The sequence below is a fragment of the Panthera tigris genome, chromosome B1 (genome assembly GCF_018350195.1).
Source record: "Panthera tigris isolate Pti1 chromosome B1, P.tigris_Pti1_mat1.1, whole genome shotgun sequence".
Lineage (NCBI taxonomy): Eukaryota > Metazoa > Chordata > Mammalia > Carnivora > Felidae > Panthera > Panthera tigris.
The window spans coordinates 183,902,361-183,914,379 of NC_056663.1; the positions used below are offsets into that span (position 1 = coordinate 183,902,361).

A 12,019-nucleotide genomic window follows, 5' to 3' on the forward strand; every position below is an offset into this window, starting at 1 on the left:
CTTTCTCAGTTTCTGGGAAGTATATCAAAAAGGCTTTTAAAAGACTTATCCAGGGGCGCCTGGGTGGCTCAGTTGGCTGAGCATCCGACTCTTGATTTCAGTTCAGGTGATAATCCTAGGGTCGTGGGATCAAGCCCCAAGCCCCCGGGGAGCATGGAGCCTGCTTAAGGTTCTCTCTCCCTCTGCCCCCTCCCCTGCTCATGCACTCTCTCTCACTCTCTTCAAAATAATATAAAATTAAAAAAGACTTTTCCAATTATTAATGGTACTGTAACTCTTTCATTTCAAAGCACCTTATTTTTAACTCAGAAATGAGAAAGTAAAAATATTAACATTTCTATAGAGCTTTCCCAATTTGATATTATTTGCTAAAACTCTTGTATCTCATCAAAACCTTGGAACTATAGGTTTGACTCATTCCATGTACATAAAACATCTAACTTAAAAGGTACTTGGTAAAGACAGTCTTCGTTATCAAATCAGTCAGTCAAAGCAGACTTAAACATTTACACAAACATGACAAAGTATGCCCTGTGTCAACATCTCACTTTCTCTAAAATTTTTTTTTAATTTTTTTTTTTTTAATTTCAAGTAAACTCCATGCCCACCACAGGTATTAAATTCACAAACCCGAGGTAAAGAGTCACATGCTCCACCAACCGAGTCAGCCAAGCACCCCTCAACATCTCAGTTTTCACGTTGTTCCCATGGACTATTCTCTTAGGAGTGCATTTTTTTTTTTTTTATAGTAGTCGGGGTTTAGAAGAGGCAAGATCTTTAAATGAAACTTGTCACCACTCCCACAATCTCATTCTACAATATACCTATGTATTTAGAACATCCTAATGCACGCCTAAGTGCACCATGCCTAATGTTGTCATCGCTTTGAAAATAATGCTCCTTTAATAAGAAAATAGAGAATGCACTGCTGCTATTTTATGGGGCCTTTGTATATGGAGAGTTTTCCAAAACCTGTATTTGAAATCCAGTCTTTGTTGGGAGCCTGAAGTTTTATGCACCCGGAAGCAAGGAGCCTTTGGATGATTCAGGACAGATATTCCTACACCAACTGGTATAGTACAGTTCAATTCTGGCACTAACCATCTAGAGTTAGCACAGATTCCACAAGTTAAGGGGTCAGTCCTCTATAAAACTGCCCTCACTTCAGATGCCAGCCATATTTCAGGGGTCCCCAGACTACCTGCATTTATGACCAACTGTCTACAAATTCGAGGGGGTCTCATGACTCCCTTGGGTTCTCTAATTTGGTAGAACAATGCACAAAACTCTGCAAAGAGCTCAAGGTTCTTACCCTCGTGGAGATTATGATCAGATGGAACTTACAGACAAATAGGCAATTTACAAAAACAGTATGCTAAATGCTGTGTGGAGGAAGAACAGGCTGCTATGAGGGCATGTAAGAGGGGCAGAGATCAGGAAAGGGGGTTAAGAAAGAGAATACAGGAGTAGGGAAGAGACTTGGCTGGAGTAAAATCTCATCTGAAATTTCTAACATTTCTTTCAGCAATCCAGCTGTGGCCTTTTATTGGGCTGATAAATGACAGAGGAGGCCCTCAGGGCGGATGACATTTATTTATTTATTTATTTATTTATTTATTTATTTATTTATGTTTATTTATTTTTCAGAGAGAGAGAGAGAGAGCAGGGGAGGGGCAGAGAGAAGGAAAGACAGAATGCCAAGCCGGCTCCGCACCGCCAGTGCTGTTTGTGAGAAGAATGGGGAAAAGAGCAATCCTGGCAGGGGAGCCAGCTTGGTGACAGGTGCTATCCTCTTGCTGGAGACAGAGGAGTGAACCCGTGTCTGTTCTCAAGAAGCTCCCACTCTCATGGGGGAGACACACGATAAGTAAGGAAGAGGATCTTAGCATGTAAAATGATAACAAATGCTATGAAAAAGGACACTGCAGGATGGGAAATACAGAATGATGGTGGTGTGAACGGGTAGGTGCTATTTTACGTTAGGTAGTGGGTTGAATGGTGGCACAAAAGATAAGTCCATGTCAAATTCCTAGAACCTGCGAATATTGTTTTACTTGGGAAAAGGGGTCTTTGCAAATGTGATTAAGTTAAGAATGTTGGGATGAGATCATCCCAGATTATCTTGGTTGGCTCTAAATCCAATGACAAGTGTATTATAAAAGAAAGGCAGAGGGAGGTTTGAGAGAGAAGAGAAGACACACGGGGGCAGATGTGAAGACGCACAGATTGGAGGGATGTGGCCACAAGCAAAGGAAGTCGAGGAATGCCAACAGCCACAAAAAACAAGCACAACAAAGACTCAAGGAGAGTCTTAATGGAATTGAGGATGATAGCGATAGCTATGAGGCTAGCTTGGAGAATGTTCCAAATACATGCTTGCCGCTGAATTCTTTCTATACGGAAATGTTGGAACTTCTACTGCTGTATACCTTTTCACACTGATTTTTTTTAACCAAAACATTACATTCAAAAATGATTTAGTGTATCATCAGGCCCTTATAGCAATGGGAAAAAAAACAACCAAGAACTACTTGACTAAGGTGAAAGTTTTAATTAGATGTGATTTTAAAGGTTGTGGTTCAACTGCTATGCAATCAGTAAACACAGAAAACAGAGAACACTTGTCTTTGAGTAAATCTGATAACTGCCACTAGGCTGATAATCTGTTTTGGCTTTGTTAGCCTAGCTCCAGTGGACTTTTGCTTCATAGGGAATCTATTATTACCTTGAGAAAACACAGAGATCCTCTAGATGACCCCTTCAATCTGTATTCTACTCCACTTCAATATTTACTTGTATAGGCTGTGATTTGAATACAGATATGTTTTAAAAAATAACTCCCAGTTTCCTATCATTCCCAAAATTTATCTTATACTAATACTGGATCTTGCTTTAAGCAGAATCTGTTCTCAAAAACTTAAGTACAAATAAAATGCTGCTTTAATGCAGTGTTAATCAAGGCTACAGGCTACTGAAAGCCAGACTGCTGTTGTATGTACTTTGAGTTTATTAGCATATTCACCTCCACAGCAACTTATTGAGACAGGAGTTCTTATTATCCCTTTACTCATGGGAAAACTAAGGCATATAAAGATTAAGTAATCTGTCTCAGATTACCCAGAAAAAAGTGGCAGAGTGAGCATTGAATACTGGTGGTCTGAGTTCATCTTCTTAAGCCACTCCTATTCTAACTTCTCTTCACGTAGGAAACCAGTGGAAAGTTCTTTCAGAATCACAATTCTGATCACTGTCACTAACTTCTAATGTTATCCCATTGGTCACCAAAACACAAAGACAAAAACAAACCTAAAAATTTACTGTGGCATGTAATTTCTCCCGAAGAGTAGGTTCTAACCTCCAACGTAAGCCTTATGTTTTGCCTCATTTCAGCTACAGCCATCCTGAACTTCTCCCTATTTCTAGAATCAGTTATTTCATGTCTCCATGTCTATCCTTGCTGTCAGGATATCCTTACTCTCTTCTTCACCAGTTTAATATCAATTCCTTTGGAATACTGTCCCCAGTTTCCTAAGCAGAGATCATAATGTCTCTGCCTTGTGTCTTCCACAAATCCTTGCTCTGACCTCTGATGAAGCCCTCTCCCACTGAAGTTTAATTTTTTTCCCTATTCGAAGGTGCCATGCAAATGTGAGCCCCTTGCAAGGAGAGATACATTGTTCCCTTCTCTGTCATTCTCTCTCTCTCCCTCTTCGGGTAGAAGAGTGACTAGAACATAGTGTGTGCTTGACAGAAGTTTTATAGTTCATGAACCAATGAATGAATGAGTAAAATTATATTTAAAAGAATTATGTAAATGAATTTTGTAGTAGAAGCCATCAACCCCTAAGTTCTCTTTGGTAGCATTGATATTTGCTCTCCAAATATCATCAAGACAATCTGTGTTGGGGGTCCCTAGTTTTGAAGATTCACTAGGCCGACGATTCACTAGATTTGCTAGATTCATTTTGACGACTCACAGGGCTCAGTATATGGCCATATTCGTGTCTATGACAGATTATCATGAAAGGATACAAAGCAGAATCAGCAAAGGGAAAAGGCCCATGGGACGAAGTACAGAGGAAACCAGGCACCCACCTCCAAGAGCTCTCTCCCAGTGGAATCACATAGGAAACTCACACCTCCTCCAAACTAGAAGCCATGACAACACTGAAAGACTGTCTACAAGGGAACCTCATTAGAGACTCAGTGCCCAGGGTTTTTATTGGGGCCAGTCATGTGGGCACCCTCTGCCTTGCATCTACCAAAGTTCCAGATCCCCATAGAAGCAAGGCAGGTATCCAGCATACATCATATTGTTTGCACAAGCAGTTTAGGCCCAGTGAATCGCTCTTACCAGGGACGGTGGGAACTCTCCCCGAATCCAAGTTCCCAGATGTCAGGCAAGGGCCATTATGGCCTTTTCAGTGATGATCACAGCTGCCAAATGAGAGGAGGTGCTTCTGAAGGGAAGGATACATCTCAGCAAGAGAAGGAGAAGGTTGGTCAGCTCCGTGCTCTAGAATGAACAAAACGGACAGAAGCCTAGTTCCTCAGGGACTATCTCAGAAGGGAGTTAAGAAAAGAGTTGTCAGATTTTCTCTTCCAGAATCCTGGTTTGGGATACAGATGGGGATGGGTTCACGGGATGCACGGCTGAGGTGGTGGTGAGAAATGTATGTACTTAAATAAAATGCATTCATTGGTACTTCCGGTTTGTGCAGCTTACTTTAGGAAAAAATGTAAAACATTTCTTTTTAATTTTTTTTTAACATTTATTTTATTTTTGAGACAGAGAGAGACAGAGCATGAACGGGGGAGGGTCAGAGAGAGGGAGACACAGAATCTGAAACAGGCTCCAGGCTCTGAGCTGTCAGCACAGAGCCCGACGCGGGGCTTGAACTCACGGACCGCGAGATCATGACCTGAGCCGAAGTTGGCCGCCTAACCGACTGAGCCACCCAGGCGCCCCAAACATTTTAGAACTGTATAGACGTACACAATTCAAATTTTGTTTTTCATTTTAAGAGATAGCTAAATTCCCTAAGTGCCGACTTAATTGCAGAGGCTAGTTAAATCCAGGAACCTCGGGAGCAGGACTGTGGTTTAACAAGTTTTATAAACTTTGTAATTTCCCCAGGATTCTTATTTGTGTGGTTGCCTGTTTGTCTGCAGTAAAGAATAAAAAACAAAACAAAACAAAACAAAGACAATAAGGAGAGGGCTCTGGGCTTGTCCGCAGGAAAATGGCAAGCTGGGGAAACGGGGTACCCTTTCTGCTGGGCTTGGTGGAGAGCAGGTGAGTGAGTGACCACAGGTGCTGGAAGAAAAGGAAAAGTGACAAATCCTTAAGGCCTGAGCGGAGAGAAAGAAATGGGGACAGATGCAGCCCGCAGAGAGCCTGGGGCTGAGCCTTTGAAGCCTGTGTTCATTTCCTGGGGCTGCCCTAACACATTAACCCAAACTGGCTGGTTTAAACAATGGAAACTTATTCTCCAATAGTTCTGGGGTCCAGAGATTGGAAATCAAGGTGTCAGCAGGGCCACGCTCCCTCCAAAGGCTCTTCTTTGCCTCTTCCCGCTTCCAGGAGCTCCCAGCATCCTTGCCTTGTAGACCCATACTCCAATCTCTGCTCCAAAGCCACCTCGCCTTCTCTCTGTGCATCTCTGTGTTTCTTTGCCTCTTCTTTTGAGAACACCGGTCATTAGATTTAAGGCTGAGCCTAATCCAGTATGACCTCATCTTAAGTAATTATATCTGCAAAGACTCTATTTCCAAATGAGGTCACATTCTGAGATTTTGAGTGGACATGAATTTTTGGGGGGGTAGAGTGTCAAGGGGAGCTATTCAACTCACTACAAAACCCCATCACAGTAATTTGCACCTGTTATTATCAGATGGAAGATCCCCCCATCAAAGCCTTGGTATGTGTATTAGCACGGTGTTACAAAAAAGGAAACCACTGACCAAACCTAGCAAGTAGTCACAAAAGAGACAGAGTGAGCAAAAGCAGAACCGCATCCTGTACGTGACCAGATTTATGCTTTTCCTTGGATGAAAAGGCCATGATTGCAAACTTCACAATGAAAGGTCTTTATGAAGGAAACCTGCCAGAAAATCTGCCTATGAAACAACCGCAGCCGAATGGGGTTCCATTAGTTTTTCGGGACATCTCGAACGTGCTCTGAGCTTCCTCGCACAGTCCCCTCCACACTGAGTGTGTGATAGGCCCACCTGCCAGGATCCAGGTGCAATCAAAGGCTAAGGAGGGGACAGGATGCACATGCTTGAAAACATATCCACACTGGTCCGAGCCATCCACGAAGATGCCCCAGCTATACTAAATGACCTCCAGCCACCCCCTTCTAGAGGTTGCTCCTCCGCTAGGCTTTCTCATTAAGCTGGTCTCAGAATAAAGGAAAAGTTGATTTGTTCAAGAAAGTTCTGACGGTTGGAAATGGTCATTCTTGGCTTTGAGGAAACCCTTGAGAGTGGCTGTGCATTAATTTCTGCTCCCAGTTAGACTTTTGGATGCTGATATAGATTAACAAACAAACTTAACATGCTGATACTATCTTTTTTGTTTTTTGAGAGAGAGAGCATACAAGTGAGTCAGGGGCAGAGAGAGAGAGAGAGAGACAGAACCCCAAGAGGGGCAGAGAGAGAGAGAGAGAGAGGGTGAGAAAGAGAGAGAGAGAGAGAGAACCCCAAGAGGGGCAGAGAGAGAGAGAGAGAGAGAGAGAGAAGTGGGGCTCACCCAAAGTGGGGCTTGAGCTCACCTGATATGGGACTCAAACTCACCAACCATGAGATTATGACCTGAGCCGAAGTCAGATGCTTAAAGGCTGAGCCACCCAAGCACCTGCTGATATTATTTCTAACTTGTGTCTCAGAGTTAGTATTGTTGGCCAATGAATTAGATACAAAAGAACCTCAGAAGTACAACTGCAATCAGTCCTGGTCCGCAAGAAATTTTCAAATGACATATAAAGCGGTTAAGAAATTAGCAGAGGGATGCCTGGGTAGCTCATTCGGTTAAGCGTCCGGTTTCCACTCATGTCATGATCTCACAGCTTGTGAGTTCGAGCCCCACGTCAGGCTCTGTGCTGACAGCTCAGAGCCTGGAGCCTGCTTTTGATTCTGTATTTCCCTCTCTCTGTCTGCCCCTCTCCCGCTCACGCTCTGTCTCTGAAAAATAAACATTAAAAAAAAAAAAAAAGAAATTAGTAGAGACTAAATGTGCTTGGCCAAAATTCATTATGTTGGTATCTAATCCCTAATGTGATGGTATTTGGAGGTGTGGCCTTTGAGAGGTGATTAGGTCATGAGGGTGGAACCCTCACTAAGGGATTTAGTATCCTTACAGAAAAGATCCCTGGAGCGCTCCCGTGCCCCTTTCCACCATGTGGGGACACAGCAAAAAGATGTCTGCCTGTGAATCAGGAAGTGGGCTTTCACCACACCCCAAACTTTCTGGTGCCACTAATTGGACTTCCCAGGCTCCTGAAGTGTAGAAACAAATTTATAGTGTTTATAAGCCACCCGCATATGATATTTCTATTACAGCAGCCCAGATGGACTAAGACAGTCATTGTCAACATGGAAAGAACTTTCCTAATGATTTAATCTATCCGTCCTTCCATCCATCCACCCTTCACCCTGTTGATTCTACTTCTGAAATATCTCCTGAATCATCAACTTCTCTTTCTCTTCATCACTACCACCATGGTCCAAACCTTCATCATCTCTGTCTTGACCATTCCAACAGTCTCTTAACTAGACTCTTATTTCTACTCTAGCCCCCAAACTAGTTAGGATATCATGGGAAGCAAAAACAGAAATCCCAACACAAATCGGTTTAAAAGAAATTCATTCTCTTCCAAAGGAGAAGGCCGGCAAGTGGGCAAAATTGGGAGCTGGTTGACTCAGGGGCTCATTACTGTCACCAGAGACCCAGGTTCTTTTCCATTTTAGTTCATCCATGCTTAGTTTGTTGGCTTTACCCTCAGGATGCTACCCTTATGGGTGAACAATGGTGGCAGCCGTTGTAAGCAGCTTCATACCCAGACGTGGTCACATCCAGAAGCAGGAAGGGACTGCCCCCTGGTGCATTTCTACAAATGAGGATGCCTTTCCCAGAAGTCTTCCATGATAGACCTCCCATCAAAGCTCACTGCCCAGAACTCGTTCACACGCCACTGTGGAACCCATGACTGACAAGGAGAATGGGACCATTGTACTGACTTGGGACAATCAGAATTTCTCCTTGGAGTTGGGAATACAACCCCACTTTCTGGAGTCACCTTGAAGAGATGGACACCAGACCAAATTATAATTCCACTGGCAGGAGGTAAGCGAGGAAAAGATACTCGACAAGACACCAAAGGTGTCAGCCAGGCCTTCCACCCCCAAATCTCTTTTCTGTGGAGCTGCCAGTGTGATCTTCTCAACTCGCATTTCTAATTATGTTTCTCCTCTGCTTAACGTTTTGGTGGTTTCACCTGATACTTAGAAGGTAATCTAAAAACGTTATTTGGGTTTACAAATTTTTGCAAGCTCTACACACTGCCCTCCTCACTTTCTGTAAACCATCCTTCTGGCTTTGCTGCCAAGGGGCTTGTGCCTATCCCTGTCTGTGGACTGTATTAGTCAGGGTTCTCCAAAGAAACTGAACCGATTGGATATAAAAGATTTATTTAGAGGAATTGGCTCCTGTGATTGTGGGGGGTGGCAAGTTCAAAATTTGCAGGGCAGGTGGCAGGCTGGCAACCCACGGGTTGATGTTCTCGTCTTGAATTTACTCTCTGGGAAACTTCAGTTTTTGCTTTCAGGCCTTGCAACTGATTGGGTGAGACCCACCACATGATGGACAGTAATCTCTTTCACTTAAAATTCACTGATTATAGATGCGAACCACCTCTCCAAAACACCTTCACAGCAGCACCTAGGTCAGTGTTTGATTAAATAACTGGGCACTACGGTCTAACCAAGTTGACACATAAAACTAACCATCACACGGACCGTTCTTTTCTTCCCGTCTAGCCAGAACATGCCCACTCTACTTCCAGGTCTCAACTTCCTCAGGAAGACTTGTATGCAGGCCTCCTTCCCCAGCCAGATTAGATGCCCCTCCTCACTGGCTCCAAATGAACTCTCTAACTAGCACTAACATCATGCAACTTTGTAATAATCTGTTTACCTGTTTGCTAACTGGCACACAAGGCTGAAGAGCAAAAACTATGCTCAGATCACTGTTACGCCCCATCAGCCAGCACAGAACTTGCCACATAGCAGAGGCACTCGATAAATAGTTACCAAGGGAATGCATCCCATCCAATTCCATGTTATGGTTAAAATAATAGGCTTCGAAATGAAAACCACCTTACTTACGATTACCTTGCAAATTAGTAGCAGAGCTTGATCAGACCTCAGGGCTCTTGCCTACGACTTCAGCCTCCTCTGCACTTTGCACCTCCTCTTTGTGCAGGAAGGTGAAGATCCACCAGTTGTGTCAAGGTTTAGTTTTTAGAGGCATCTGTGTCCACCTGTTTTGTATTTAAAAAAGAGATGCACACTTGGGTTCCTGTAATAGGGGTTCGTGGGTTTTTGTTTTGTTTTGCTTTGGGGTGTACATATGATGGTAGGAAGCTCGTGTGACAGGAATGGCCATCCAGGGAATGGCCAGGGACTTTAAGGGAAACCTGGCCAGGAACTAGCTTCTCTCTCTGCTCCTTAGCACCAAGGGGTCACCAGTTCCCTGCCATTCTGCTGCTTCAGCTCTGCCAGATCTTATCCTTTTCCTGTTGCCCACTCACTCCTTGTCTGATCATGCTGTCCTGACCCTGTGGCTGCTGCTTATGAGTACTGTGGGCTCACTCATGCCTTCTCTCTGCAGTTGTTCAGTCTCTTCCTGCCACCCAAATGCCTTGCTCTTTGTATTTTCTAAATGTAGTTTCCAACCGGGCACTCTGGTAGGCTTCTTTTGTTACTATCTTTCCTATTTGGATAGAATTTTTCATGCCTCATCACCTCAAAGGTTAGCCCATGAATGGGCTGCTTTTAGATCCAATTGGCTGTGATGGAAGTGGTCTGGAGGCAGGCAGATCATGTGGCATAGAACATTCTAGAGACTGTGAGAGGGCATTTTTTTTTTTTCTTTTCCAGTGGCTGAGAGTGAGGTGGGTACCTTCATTGACCTGTCCAATACAGCAGAAAAAAAGATGACCAGAGTTTTTGGATAATAGTCCGAGGTGTTATCTCATGGCAAGGTATGATAGTATTTTAAAGAGGCTCAGGTGACCTCATTTCTGGCATATGGTGCCTTTAGATTTTCCTTTTCAGGTTAAGAGGCTGGGAGTAAAACATGCCGGGGGGCAGTGTGAAGAAAATGGGAAAAAATGGAAAGTGGAAAGAATGTTATAACCCTGAGATTATAACATTATTTGACTTGGACAATAACAAGTGAATTTAAATGAAGCTAGATCTCAAAGTGATTTCTACGAAAAGAGACAACGAAGTTTTATTTTTCTTCCTTTCTTCTTCTTCTTCTTCTTTTTTTTTTTTTTATAAAGACTTTAATCTAATCTGGTAGAGTAGAAGAAAATAACTCAATGTTCTGAAAATAAATTTCCCAGAGGAGGCCATTAAGGCAGCCCTTTTGTTTCCTGTCATACTCTGAATCAGTTACAAGGACAAACTCTATTTGTTTGGGTACATTAATTTTGCTCAATGGCCTTTCTAGAAAATGAGCATCAAATTGATGGGACTGGACCTCAGCAAAGAAGAAGTTCCAATTTTCTCTGGATGGATTGTTCTGGACGTGCAGTGGAAAATTATTATTAATAGCGATTCATGTTTACTATCCAGTGAGCATGAGAGAAAGATGGAGTTTAGAAATGCAGCTGTATCCAACTAAGCACTGAGCATCATGGGACAAATTACTAGGCAGTGATGACCCCAATCTTTGGCTTCTGTGTGGCTAGTCTGTTTGGGCCATACTTGGTGTGCTGGATCATCTATTTTCTCTGACTATGCTTTGGTTCGGGACCTTCGGAGAAGCAAGCTAGGTTTTTGAGATGATTTAGTCATTTGGGTTGTCTTCTTGCAGGTCCCGTGTGGTGCTTATGCCCCAGATGCATTCATGTGTTTATTTCAATCATTCAACTGAGCTGAACAGACATGTCCCCTTCCCTCATGGAGTTGATATTTTAGCGATTGAATTTGATACCTAGGTCTTTCTGATTCTGATTCAGCCTTCAAATATCAAGTAAAAGGAGAGGTATTTCATGGCTTTGGATTTTGCTCTCCAGGTTAAGGGGATAGGGGTATAAACCATGCTCACAAAGAGGGTGTAAAGAAGGAAGTACAAAGAAGTAAAATAACTCTATCTTCTTGGGGCTTAATGAGAACCCAGCTAGTCCCTGTGGTTAGTGGAGTATGGAGAGTCACTATAACGCTCATTTCTCATAAATGTATATGCCTTTGTTATTTGCATTCTGTGTGCTAAGCTCATTCCTGAATTTATTTCTCTTTCTCTTTTCTGCAGAAATGAATGAAGACAAATCAAACGAGAATAGGCAAGGTGTCTTTATTTAGAGCTTGCTATAGCAAAGGAGTCAGCCACCATCACTTGTGTTTTGGCAGAGATTGAAAGGCAGGCAGAGGGGAAGGAAAAATTTGTAGTGAAACAAAGGGAAGGCTTTAGGTATGTCCTGATTGGAGGCTGTTGGCATGGGGAAGCTAATTAGAAGGCTAATTAGAAGGGGCCTAATTAGAAGGGGGCATTCTATATGATTGGTGAGGGGCACATATTGGGCTGTCTCTGGTTAGTCCAAAGTTCAAAAATTAGGCATGTTAACTTATTAATTAAATCCCAGCTGTGTGTGGTCAGTTGCTACAGAGATCATTATTTAGCTTCCTAGCTGGTTGATAGATAGTGGTTTGACTTGTAGACAGAAGATTGGTTTCCTGGGCTGGTTACTATAGATGATAGGTTGGTTTCCCAGGCTGGTTGCTGCAGGTT

General features: G+C 43.0%; 1 long non-coding RNA gene across 1 annotated transcript; it reads left to right on the forward strand.

The window, feature by feature from the left end:
- Positions 1-1,654: 1,654 nt before the first annotated feature.
- On the forward strand, positions 1,655-10,259 carry LOC122238105. The gene is made up of 3 exons (XR_006217063.1): positions 1,655-1,962; positions 8,007-8,347; positions 10,162-10,259. It is a non-coding gene; the product is annotated as an uncharacterized LOC122238105 (long non-coding RNA).
- The last annotated feature ends 1,760 nt before the right edge of the window (positions 10,260-12,019 follow it).